Genomic DNA, 13,276 nt, shown 5'->3' with positions numbered 1-13,276 from the left:
TACCCTCTCATCTGACACGGAACCCTCTGATCCTCACTCTCCAACTCTGGCTCAGCTCCAAAACCGTGCTCTGGCCTCTCAACATCCAACACACTTTAACCCTGAACCTGAAGTTACTTCTCCACCCCCAGAAAACCCAAACACAACCACCTCTAACCCTCCACCATCAGAACCAATCCACGTTGAATCACAACCATCCCAACCACAACACTCTGAAATACCCTAACCAACTACCTCCGCTGACCCACCAACTCCCTCACTTAACTTAAGCCCCCCCACTTCTCCATCCCAAGCCTCTGAACCAGAAACCACCCTTCTTACCCTTGAGGAAGCAATTAAGGTTTTTGCAAAATCTTCAGTTGACAAAGTCGTCTCTGACCATCAACTCTGGCATCAGTGATGATCCCTTCGCTGTAAGGACTCACTAGAGCAGAGTGATAAGTTGGATGACCTCTGAAGCCTTCAAGCTGAAAGGCCTCTCTAAACAAGTCCGCAATGACTTCATCAGAGACGTTGAGATCAGACTCCAGGAGTGTCTAGCCAGAGAAGCTAAGGAGCGGGCAAGAAAGGAAGCTGAAGAGAAATCAAGACAAGAAGAACTTCAGAGAATCAAAGAAGTTGAAGTTAAAGCTCTTGTTGATGCTGCTGCAGCTGAAGCTAAGGCAGAAGCCAAAGTTGCCGCTTAAGAAGCAGCTCGCCGTGCTGAAGAGCTTGCTGCCAAAGTCAGAAACGATGCACTGACCCAGGGGGAGTCCTCCACCTTCGTCCCTCTGGTCCTGAAGACCCTTGAAGAGCTGCAGAAAGAACAACAGGTAGTTTGAGCCAGACTTGACCAACAGGATTCTGTCAATGTCAACATTGAGAACATGTTGTCCTAGCTGCTCTAGAGGATGCCTCCACCTCCAAACCCTTATGCACCTAGGACTTTCTTTTTTCTTTCTGATGTGCTTATTGCTTTATCTAATTTGCTTGTTGCCTTTTGTTCCTATGTCTGCTTTTTGCGTTTCTGGCTTCTGTAAATGTTATTTGTCAATATCAATCTTTTGCTAATATCTTTTTGCTAAGTCTTTTTGATTCTGACAAAAAGGGGGAGAATTAAAAACAGCTCTGATGAAAACATATCTAATTCCTTTCAAACTCTGCAAACATTGTCTCTAAATATGACTTAAAGATACGTAGAAAAGTAGCTAGAAACACCAAAGCATGGAAGGTCCGATAAAAACTTCTGATCTCCCAGATCTAACTCAGGGGGAGCTCACTACAAATCTAATCTAAGACTCCTTTCTGAAAATGTTTCATCCTTAACTTAAATTGTTTTGTCATCATCAAAAAGGGGGAGATTGTAAGATCAAAATTGGTTCTACAATAGACTTCTAAGATTTTGATGATAACAAAGGATGAAACCAAAAATGGCACTCTAACGAGATTTTTTCTAAGTGCGCAGGACTCTGAACATTCATGCAGGACTCTAAACATTCACTCAGGACTCTGAAACATTCATACAGGACTCTGAACACTTACGGAGGATTCTGACCATATATCAGATGCAAACGTATGTCAGATACAAAGTATTAGATGATCAGACATCGCTAAGAAAGGAGTATGTCCAGAACGATCTGATTCTGGTGAAAGAAAGACAGCAAAGTCAGAAGCTCCAATAAACCACTGGCCTTAGACTCTGATACTTAAAGAAGACTAGTACACTGAGAAGCTCTGATGAAGTCAGATGTAATCATCCTCTGAAGAATGACTTTGGTACATCAAGACTCTGATGAAGGATCATAAGCCAAGAAAGCGTAACGGAAATAAATCTCACTATGGAAAGGAAGTATTTTAAGAAAGAATTTAAGAGGCAGACAAAATTGTTATAGTAAGAAACAATAGAAGTAATGACATTGAATACTCATCAAAGACCAAGATTATTTCATCACTCCAACGGTCCTTCTCAACTACTATATAAAGGACAGATTACTTCTCTAGAGAGACACATCTACGACGCACAAAAACTTCATTCTTATTCTCTCTCATTTTTTCACGAGTTGCTGCTCTTACGTGAAAAACTCGTGTTCTAATACTTTTCTGTAATACTCGTTTACTCTTAGAAGCGCTTTACATTACAACTCTATTTTGCTTAAATTATTTTTGTTCCTCAAGTGACTCTGCGCAGTCTGTATACTTGAGAGGGCTAAGAGATTACTCTCTTAGACGATTAGTTGTGTAATCTTTCAAGATTAGTGGATTATGTCCTTTTTGAAGGCGAAATCACCTTGGCCGGGTGGACTGGAGTAGCTTTATTTTCTAAGCGAACCAGTATAAAATTTTGTGTGTTCTTATTCTTTGAAAAAGCTTTTATTTCCAAAACAATTCAAACCCCCCTTTCTTGTTTTTCTCACCTTCAGTCACAACTATTTGAGGTCGGGAAATAGAATTTTGGTGTTAATGCATGTTAGATTCATAGTATAATGGACTATGCTCATGAAACATACCACACACAAAAAGAATATGCAAAAGGTGTGGCCTAATCTCATCCATACTCATGTTAATTTTTCAATCAACTAGCTTTAGGACTTTGAGATATCATAGGCCAAATGAGATGAATGCATAAAGAAGAGAAATGAGATGAAGAGAGACTGGAGTAGATGAAAACTCAAATTGATCAAAGGAGGACTTTTACCAAATTAATATCATCCATTCATTTTGGGAGATGGAATGTACATTCCATCAATCCTTTAAATCTAATGATATTAACTTGACAAAGTCAAATCAACCTTGACCAATGCTCAACAACAAGAGTCAAACTCAAACAAGTCATCACAATTGGTCAGCAAATTTATTTGACATTTATTCCAATTAAAAATACTAAAATAATACACTTAAATTAAATATGGTTTGTCAAATTCCTAAAACCTCATCAAAACACCAAATAAATAGCCATGAGATTTATCATAGGTCAAACAAGGTCATAGGACCTTGGAGAAAAAAATTCAGAATTTTTGAAGACTTAAAAGTATTTTAAGCAATTAAAAACAAACGAAAAATCAATTCAATCATGAAAAATATTAATAATGATCCAAAAAGTAATTTTAATTCAGAATATGAAAGAGGAAATTATTTGAAAAGTTTTGGTGAAACTCTCATATTTTTTGGATCAATATTAAAATTAATATGAATTAATGAAAATAAAGCAATGAAAAAAATTCAAATAATCATAAAAAACGTGGACCACTTGATCTCCCTCATTAATTGAGGTGGCAGATCAAGTGGCCACCAGCGTGCGTTCCATGGTGGACTTGAGTCAGCGTCCCATACCAATAGTATTCAAAAGGAACGCTCAAGATTAAAACAATTTGAAAAGGATCAATGCCTCTAAACCATGCCAACACATCACCGGCTTTAGTACTTATGTACGTTGGTCTTTTTGTGACTCCAGCTCTGTTCGCTGTGAATTTTGGCGAACAACCTCTGGTTTACCAAAACTTGTAGAATTGGGTTACTTGCAGGATCAACCACACAAATCCTAGGACATGTGCAGATCTAGATGGTCTTGAAGATGTCTAGAACCACTTTCATATCTTTCATTTTTGTTCTCTAAGTGTTTTACGTCGAAGAAATGTTGATTAAAGCGTTTAAAGAGATGTAAATTTGACAAAATAAGGTAAAATGGCAGAAAATAAACTGACGAAATGTAAAGTGTCGAAAATAAAGCGTAGAAAGGTAACAAACTGGAAAGCGTAAAGGGAAAATATAAAGAACTTTGTTTTCTATGAAATATAACTTTGAAAGAAATTGGTGTTTGTTTACACATACATGTTCCAAATATGACTCTTTTCTCTCACACGGGTACTTTGAGTGTTTTCAGGAATTCTGTACAAGTAATTTTCACACCCTTTTTCCGATAACAACTACCCTATTTATACACAAATAACATAACTGTTACTAACGACCAAATCCTAAAACTATGACACATGGCTTTCTTCTTTTCGCTAGATGCTTCCACGCGTCTTCTGCCAAACGTAACAACTCTTTTGAATTTGAATTTGTACTTTAAATCGAAATGACGTCTTCCTTCAGCCTTTTTGTCGAATTGTCGATATACTACAATGTTCTCCATGTCTGTCAAAGGTGTCTTCCCAGCTGCAGATGTCTTGTCGAAATGTCGAAACTTCCATTTTGTCGAAGTGTCGAACCATACTTATTAGCCAAACGTTTATCCCATGTCGTTATTTATCGGAAGAAACATTTTGTACACCAAATCCCATGGCGTCGAAAACGCATGTATACAAATTGCCCCCCAGCAAAGACGTTTCGACTGTGTTTTCTGGAGAAACAGTCATTTGTTGTCAACCAATGTTTTGATGCCATGTCATTTAACCTTTATTAAATCCAAGTCTGATAATCTCAATTTCCAATGCAGATCCATCATTACACTTTTTCACAATGTCACGTCTAGCCCACGTTCACAGCCTACTACCATCATTTCCTCACATCATGGTCTCTTTTCAACTTCCACCTCTTTATCATTCCCATCAGAAACGGCCACGTGTCCCACTAACATCATTATCATCCTAAAGCGTTTCAACATCTTCTTCCTATAAATACCCATAAACCTTTTCTTTAAACCTTTTTCCGCTTCAGATTTCCTTTCTTCATACCCATTTCTCAAGCTTTTCACATTTTTCTGAGAAATCTTCCTAAGTTCTTTCTAGCAATGGCGCCTCAAAAACCTTCCAGCAGCAAACATTCCAAGAAGAAACAAGACTCAGCTTTCTCTCCTGTGCATGATTTAAAAGGACCAATGACGATTGGAAACCAACAGTATGTTCCAGAACCTCCAAATGAGAAAGAAAAAGAATGCATCTATAAATCTCAGGTACTAATCCCTGCTCTTATTTCTGGGAATTGTCATGCTATGTTAGGTCCCCTTCCAAATCCAGAGATTAAACCAGAGCGTTTAAGAGAATTTTTTCCATCTTACTTTCACACAAAACCCATAGGCGCTGGCAGAAAACCTTAACCTAGAGAGGACGTTGCAGAACAAAATGACCCATCGGACACTGGAGAGTTGGACTTAGCTTATTTAAATTACAATAGGATATTTAGAACCTGTCCATGGTCAAAAGACCCTTCTGACTACGTATCTTGGTTAGATAAAGTCGAAAAGGTTAAAGGGTTTTTTTGGAAAGAAGTAGGCATTTTCGACCTTATTCAATTGTCGAGAGTAGGACCCAATATCTGTCCAAATATGCTTTTGGCTTCTCTCTACTTTTGGGATAGTACTTACAACACTTTTCACCTCCCTTGTGGGATGGTTACGCCGACCCTTTTCGACACAGCAGCCATTGTTGGCCTTCATCCCAATGGTGTAGATTTCGACCCTACTGTCCTCAGTGGGGATACCATTGCTTTCGAAACTAGCCTTGCTCCCTATTCCTTGTTTACGTCTCATTTTCATGACAAGAGCACCACTGAAGTTTCAGACGTCGAACACATAGCTTTTCTGACTTTATGGTTATCCAAATATGTGTTCTACTCTCGCTCTCTTCAAGTTGCCAAAGATTTATCACCATAGCCAATCAACTTCATGCAGGCACGAAACTATTTTTGAGCGAAATGATCCTGGCGAACCTTTACGAATCTCTGAGTGAGAGTGTACATTTTTTGAAAAACGCCAAAACCCAGGGTAAAATTAACTTATCAGGACCTTTCTGGATCTTGCAACTATGGCTTAATGCCACTTTTGAGGCTTCTTTCCCTATAGAGCCAGAGATAGACGAAGGGGAAGTAAAAAACAGGACTGTCGAATGGCCAAGGTTGGTGCAACTAACACCAACTGATGAAGGGATCAGCCTTCGACAAGCTTTCAAAAGCTATGTCATGATGTTCGCCAAGAGGTATCAGTTCACTTCGACCATGGCGCCTTTTGCTGATAGGAAAATTGGACCTAAGTGGTTTACCCAACAACTGCCTTTGGAAATGCAGAAAGATGAAAATACATTTCTGAATGTCTGGGAATCATTCTTAACCCCTAGGCTCCTTTTTTCTTACCGTAACACCACTAAAACTCAAGTTGCTTTGATAGTTTATCAACCCAACCTTGTTTCTAGACAGTTTGGTCTAATCCAAATCAAACCTCGACCTGTATTCCCCAAGAAAGGGTCCATCATCTTTTATAACTCACTTCATACTGAAGATGAAGGCAAAGAGCTGTCGAAGAAACTAGCTGATGATTCTCTCGACATTCGACCAGTTATATTTCGACCATCATTCCTATGCACTCCTGAGTTTGACGAATGGTGGAAAGATTACTATTCCAACAGATTTTTCGACGTAACTACCTTTGCTACACATTTGACAAATGCTTTCGCTTTTGTGCAGGATCGGACCAAAAAAGGTATTCAAAGACACATTAGGGAGATACAGAGATTTCAAAAATATTTTGAAACTGCGTATAGACCTGATGATCTTAGTCGAACCATACACGAAGCAGCAGCTGAGTTAAAACGTAAACTGACGGAGAAGTTTGAAAAACTGTCATTGCCTTCAAATCTTCGACCAGAGGCGCGCTATGACCTGGCTTTCAGTTGCCATCCACCAAAGTTTCCTCCTCTGCCAACTGCTGAATTTGGGGTGGCCTTCAGCCCTCCATTTCCAGATTGGTTTGTTTGTGGGGACTTTATGAAAATTCTCCGTCAACAGTACAAAAAACCTGCTGAGCGTGTGGTTCCGACTAAGTATCATCTGGGTGAATACCCAGGACACCTTCATATTGGAATAGAACACGTTCGCGTGGAGGATCCCATTCTTGAAGGTGTTCACAGAAAACACGATTTTTTTTCTTTTATTATTCTAACTGTATTATCGTGTGTCTCTTATACTTGTTTCTGAATCTTCTTTCTTTCCTTAGCTGTGACGATCCCTGCCAAGAAAGCTTCTGTCGAAGCCTCACCCAGTGCTGCCAGGAAACAATCGACAAAGGTACAAAACTTTTATTTTCCTTATTCGTTTTTTTTTCCTTCTGATACTAACTGACTATGGTCTGCATGACTAGGTAAGTTGAAAACCCCCAACAATCCAAAAGAGAAAGAGTGAAGAGGAGAAAGAAGAGGATAAAGTCCCTAATGAAGAGTCTGGTGACGAATCTCCAGAGTTAATCCCTCCCCCTCAGAAGAAGAAGAAACTTACGAAGGTCTCTTCCCAAAGATCTATCGTTAAATCAACTAGGAAGGATTCTGCCAATACTCCCCCTGCTAAACCTCAGTCGAAAGACACGGAGAGTGGGAAATCCAACTTTAATACTGAGATTCCTGAGGTAATTTTTTATTTCGACAACATACATCCACCTTTCATGCATCTTTTTCTTCTAAATCTTAGAATTATTTTCAGGAACAAGTGGCTGTCGAAAGAACGCCCGAGAAAATTCTGGAGGAAATGGCCCCAGAAGAAGATATCCCCACAAGTGATCATGACATGCAAACTGTAGCAGAATTCGACACTACAGTGGGTGAAGCTTCTTAAGATGAATCTCCTCCTCATCCAGGATTAAACGCTTCACCTCAGGGTGAAGACATTGATATGGAGGCTGGGGTCGAAGATGATCCTGAAGACGAAGCTGCTAAAGGTGGGGACAACCAGTCGAAACAAACAGAGGCTGAGCATACTTCAGAGCGAAACACTCCACCTGCTCCAGACTAAACCCAAGGGAGTGGCAAATCAACTGGTTCGACTAGTCTCTCTCGCGAGGAGCTTGAAAATCTCAAAGTGCAAAGACCTTTGGAGTATCTGAAGGCCATGCTTAGCACCCGTTTTAATTTCCAGGATTCTTCGCAGAGTAGTTCGACCACTTCTGGGGCAACTTCTGAAACACCATCACTTGGCAACATCTTGACCAAAATTAAAACGAAAATCCTTGATGTCGATTTGTTTAAAGTCTTGGAAGAGAATTCCCTTGCTCACCTTGAACTTAAGAAAATTTTGAAGCAAGTGAATGTCCTGGAGGCTTCTGCTGAGGTTGGAAGTTTTGTGATGGAGCTGATGACTCTTATTGACTTGGCCACTGCAGATCTTCATCGCCAAAGGGATCTTATCAATCAAATCTCCTCAAAGTCTGAAACTCGAACTGCTGAATGGGATGCCGTTTCGACTTCGACTGATAAAGTTTCCAAATTGCAAAAGCTTTCTGAAACTTATGTCAAAGAAGTTGCTGCTTGTGATGACAATATCCAAAAATGGAAAACACAGATAGCAGCACTTCAAGAGAAGATCTCTCAAGAGGAAAAACGTAAGGCATCCATACAGCAACCCAAGCAGAGCGAGATTGACGAAGAATTGGGAGTGGGTATTCGACATGCTGAGAAGGCCCAGCAACTTGGTCAAGAGATTGAGACTCTTTCCACTCACAAAAGTCTTTGTGTTCATCGACTCCAATTTCAGAGGCAGAAATTCGCCACTTTGAGGAAAACATTTGCCAATATTAATTTGTAATTGAATTGATTTAACAGTTCTCAGCCGTTTTAGGCTTTTGTAATGACTTTAATGCCATTTTTATTTGGCAAATTTTATCATGATCATGTTTGCAATTATTCCATTATTATTCTTACTTCCTACAATATTGGCTTGTATTTTTTCAAATACTTGCCATTTATCTTTAGGATTCTCTCATCCTTCCCTATTTCTTCAATCTCATACGCGCCATTTGAAAATATTTTCAAAATTTGGAAAGGTCCTTCCCACTTAGGAGACCATTTTCCCATTAACTTATCTTTTCGATCCATAGGAAGGATTACTTTCCAGACAAGTTCACCAACTAAAAAGGTCTTGAATTTTACTTTCTTGTTGTAAAACCTTTCGACTCTCTCCTTTTGTCTTCTTATTAAATCTAGCGCGCGCAGTCTTTCTTCGTCTAAATCAACTAGTTCGTCCATCATCATACTCCAATATGTATCTGATGGGATTTCATGATGCCTTTGCACTCTAACCGACTGCAAATATATTTCGATTGGAAAAACTGCATCATGTCCGTAAGTCAACTTAAATGGAGTCGAATTCGTTGCTTCTTTAGGAGACGTTCGACAAGCCCATAGAATTTGATCTAAAGTCTTATGCCAGTTTCTAGGTTTTTTCCCCACATGCTTCTTAATCAAGTTTATCACTACCTTGTTGGCTGCTTCAACTTGCCCATTGGCTTGAGCGTAGTAAGGTGTCGAAGTAAGGAGCTTAAAACCTGTTTCTTGTGCAAATTTCTGCATGTTTTTACCAGTGAACATAGATCCTTGATTTGTTGTTATTGTCTCAGGTATCCCAAATCTGTAAATTATGTATTTTTGGATAAAGTCTATGATTGCTTCTTGATCCACATTCGCCAATGGTATGGCTTCAGTCCATTTTGTGAAATAGTCTATCCCGACCAAAATGTACCTTTGTCCTTTTGAGGAGGCTGGTCGAATTTCCCCAATTAAGTCCAAAGCCCATCCTCTAAATGTCCAAGGTTTTATAATTGAGTGCAACTCACTTGCAGGTGTGAGAGAATTCTTTACCTTGAATTAATTTTTAATGATAGCAAATTGTGTGATCATCATCCAAATGTTGGCTGTGCATTGCATTACATGATACATTTGTGTTTTATTATGTTTTCCATCCCATTCTATTTGTTGCATAACTGTACATATAAACCTACATTGATACTTCCCTTAAAATAACAATTAAAATGCATTTTATGTCAGTATGTATCAATACATAAGCCTCTGCATCGATACATACAGCATGTGATAAATCACAAAACCTTTCTGTTCAGTATGCATCGATGCATACGAGTCATGCATCAATACATGGAAGGCTAAAGACTCTATGCATCGATCCACACGATCCCTGCATCGATACATGACCAATTGAAACAGCCTGTGTATCAATACATGCGCATTAGGCATCGATACACACTAGTGAAATAATCACATGCATCGATACATACGAATTATGCATCGATACATGATTAATAAATTTCTCCAAAAATTCACATATCTTACAGTATGCATCGATACACACTCTTATGCATCAATACATAAAGTTGTTTTATGTTATAACAGTAACTGTTTTGCAGCATATACAAGACAGGTTATGACAGCAGTGCAAGACACGAATCCATTGAGGGAAAACAATTGAACACAGGATCAAAAGCAGTGTTGGAGCAATTGTTTGAGAGCAATTAGAAACCTGAAAGAGACTTCATCTTCTTCATCTTCTCAATCACTTTTCTTCAAGAACATTTACACATAACCATTCTTGTTCTTTGGATTAAAGAAGCATCGAGATAACGTTCAGTGGTACGATCAAGGATCTAGCTGTGGTTTGCAGTGGAACGATCGAGGATCTAGCTGAGTTGAAGATTGAAGGGGGTTTCTAGGAAAAACCTACTGGTTTGTCCTTCAAGAACTGGAGTGTTCTTGAGGGTTTGGGAGTCACGTTTGCAGAACATATTCAGCCGCAGCGTTGCGTTTGGAGATCGGGGGATTTCGCAAGCAGGTCGTGGAACCCGTGAATTGTTTGCAATTTCGTGCAGGAAAATCTTGATCGTGCTCAGATCAAGTGAAGGTTCATACAAGAAGAAGTTCTTAGAGTTTAGAATTCTGTCTTTGTATCATAACCTTGTATCAACGGATTCGGCAAAAATTGATAATCAAAGTTCTCAATTTCATTTGAAATTGAGAGGGAGACGTACCCACACGCGAGGACGACGTGGGGAACTTCCTTACCAAATCTCTGCGTATCGAATTCTTACCTTACTCCTCTTTACGCTTTTCAAACTGTTTTCGCAATTTCAGTTAGTGTATGGTGATTGTTCCTTTTGCAAGACAACAGTGGCAAGAAAACTTTTAATCAAACTCCATTGCTGTTTATCATCTATCACACACACACCAACTGTTTGATAAAACGGTTAGCTAGATTTTATTCATTGGAAATAGACTTTAATGATAAGTGCATTCAATTAGTTAAAATTCTGGTGTGAATTGTTTCTGTCATTCTCATTAAAATCCAGCAATTAAACTTGTGTGTCCGGCTTTCTAGTAGCGGTTCAGAATAGACGGAAGTCGATTCGGGACTGATTTTTCCGCCAACTTTGAAAACTCTGATAAAATTTCAAATCCATTAAATTTCAAAGAGGTGATCTATTCACCCCCCCTCTCGATCACTAGCCACACCGTCTAACAAGTGGTATCAGAGCGCCGATTCGCTGGTGCTCTGTGGCTGCCTGTAACAGTATGGATTCTGAACCAAAGGGGGCGTATAATAGAGCGCCTATTTTCAACGGTGAAAATTATGGCTACTGGAAAGACTGCATGCGAGTTCATATAAATTCTGTGGATAGGCTAGTATGGGCTGCCATTGAAAACGGCCCGTTTCAAATTACTATGACTAATGCAGCTTGCGCCATAGTACCTAAACCAGAAGATGATTGGAATGAGAAAGATGAGAAAAAGTGGTCGTGTGATTGGAGAGCTCGAAACATGTTAATTTCAGCACTTGGTGTTGATGAGTATTATCGAGTATCCCATTGCACGACAGCTAAAGAAATGTGGGACGCTTTAGAAGTTGCCCATGAGGGTACTACTGAAGTAAAACAGTCCCGCATTAACACACTCAATCAAGAGTTTAAGCTCTTTCGCATGAAACAAGGAGAATCCATCTCCGACATGCAAAAGAGATTCACTCATCTAACTAACCGATTGAATGCTCTTGGAAAACCTATTTCCAATGAAATTGCTACTAATAAGATTCTCAGGTGTCTTAGCAGGGAGTGGCAACCTAAAGTAACAGCAATCAAGGAAGCCAACGATCTAACAAGACTTACGATTACAACTTTGTTTGGAAAGCTGGAAGAACATCAGCAAGCATTGGAAAGTCTTGAAAAATATGAGAACAAAAGTAAGAAGGAAAAGGAGAAGAAAAGAGACAAAGAGGGAGAGAATAAGCCAATAGCTCTTGTGGCCTCTAGCTCTAAGTCCTCACGAAAAGAGCAAAGCGACAATGATTCAAGTAGTGACAAAGACTCGGATGATGAGGAAATAGGACTGTTTGTAAGGAGATACAATAGATTCATTCGAAAGAATGGAGTCAAGCATTCCGACAAAAATCTCATGAAGTTTCGAAAACAATCTACAAATTCGAAACAAGAAGAGAGCAAGAAGAGTAGAGGAAGAGGATCCTGTTTTAATTGTGGTAAATCTGGACACTATAAAACGGATTGCCCTATAAAGTATAAGGATCAAAGAAAGGATTCACCAAAAGGGTACAGCAAACAAAGAAGAGCGTACATTGCATGGGAAAGTGATAGCGATTCATCAAGCACACAAAGCTCGAGTGATGATGATGAAGCAGCAAATTTGTGCCTTATGGCTCACACAAAAAATTTGTCCTACCACAAGAAGAAAAACAATGACAAAAAGGTAAAACAAGCCTACTACAATAATTTCTCTTCTATGTCTTTTTTGGAACTAAAAATAGCTTTTGAAAAACTGCATAACGAAGCTGTAGATGCTTTTAAAAGACTATCTTCCGACAAACATATTTTTTCATTTCTGGAAGGTAAAGTAAACAAAGCTGAAATTGAGTTAGAAGCGTTGAAAGCTAGTATTGTAGAAAATTCAAAAATTATTGACATTGACGGATGTAGTAGAGTTAGGTATTGTGACGCTTGTTATATTTGGCAAAAAGAGGTAAACACTCTTAAGGTCAAATTAGAGAAAGCGCTACAACCTAAAGTTACTTATTCCGTTGACCCCAAGTTGTTTAAGAAGTCATTGAATCCTCCATATGCTAAATACTCTTTTATTCTAAAGGATTCAATGAACAAGAAACAACAAACACATCATCATGGTTTATGTCATTATTGTTGCCATGCTGGCCATACCATTGAGAAATGCAAATTTAGGAGATTTCTTGTCCCTAAAGGCATTTATCAATGGAAGCCAAAAGGCAACCATGTTAGCACTTACCCACTTGGACCCAATGACAATTGGGTACCAACTTCTCTCTTTTGATGTTGTAGGATGAGTGCCTTGCCTCTGCAGATAGAAGGTGGTTTCTTGACAGCGGCTACTCGAGGCACATGACCGGTGACATATCGCTCTTTATAGACTTCAAGGCAAAGAAGAAGGGATATGTCACTTATGGAGACAACAACAAAGGAGCTATACTCGGCAAAGGTAGTGTAGGTAATCCCTCCACCACTACTATTTCAAATGTCCATTTAGTTGAGGGACTTAAACACAATTTGTTAAGCATA

Source organism: Lathyrus oleraceus, chromosome 6 (assembly GCF_024323335.1).
Source record: "Lathyrus oleraceus cultivar Zhongwan6 chromosome 6, CAAS_Psat_ZW6_1.0, whole genome shotgun sequence".
Classification (NCBI taxonomy): Eukaryota; Viridiplantae; Streptophyta; class Magnoliopsida; order Fabales; family Fabaceae; genus Lathyrus; species Lathyrus oleraceus.
Note: the sequence above shows the minus strand (reverse complement) of the source record.